Raw genomic sequence first — 726 nt, 5'->3', positions numbered from 1 at the left:
ATGGCCTCCCGGTAGACGTGGTTTCTGACAGGGGATCTCAATTTATATCCAGATTTTGGAAAGAGTTTTGTAAATTGTAGGAGCGTCAGTTAGCTTGTCTTTGGGTTATCATCCCCAGAGCAACGGACAGTCTGAGCGAGCCAACCCAGATTTAGAGAGGACGTTGCGATGTTTGGTCTCCAAGAATCCTTCTTCCTGGAGTCAACAACTCTCTATGGTGGAGTACGCTCACAATTTGTTACCGGTGTCAGCCACGGGCCTTTCTCCGTTCCAATGCAGTTTAGGTTACCAGCCACCAGTTTTTCCCAGTCTGGAATCTGAAGTCGCGGTCCCCTCCGCTCACGCGTTTGTCCAGAGGTGCCACCGCACCTGGACCAGAGCCCGCGAGACTCTGCTCCGGATGAGGGAGCGCACTAAGGCCAAGGCCGATCGCCACCGGTCAAAGCCTCCCGTTTACATCGTGGGTTAAAGAGTGTGGCTTTCTACCAGTAACATTCCTCTGCGTTCCGTTTCTAATAAATTAGCTCCCAAATTTATTGGCCCGTTTACTATCACCAAGATCATTAGTCCGGTGGACAGACAGTCCGCCTCAAACTACCTCCAGCGTACAGGAGGATAGACCCCGCCTTTCATGTGTCCAAAATTAAACCCGTGTTTTATGCACGTATTAATCCGCCTACTCCGGTTCCCCCGCCGCCGCGTCTCGTAGATGGGGAACCAACTTAT

Source organism: Cyprinus carpio, chromosome A3 (genome assembly GCF_018340385.1).
Source record: "Cyprinus carpio isolate SPL01 chromosome A3, ASM1834038v1, whole genome shotgun sequence".
NCBI classification, from domain to species: Eukaryota; Metazoa; Chordata; class Actinopteri; order Cypriniformes; family Cyprinidae; genus Cyprinus; species Cyprinus carpio.
Note: the sequence above shows the minus strand (reverse complement) of the source record.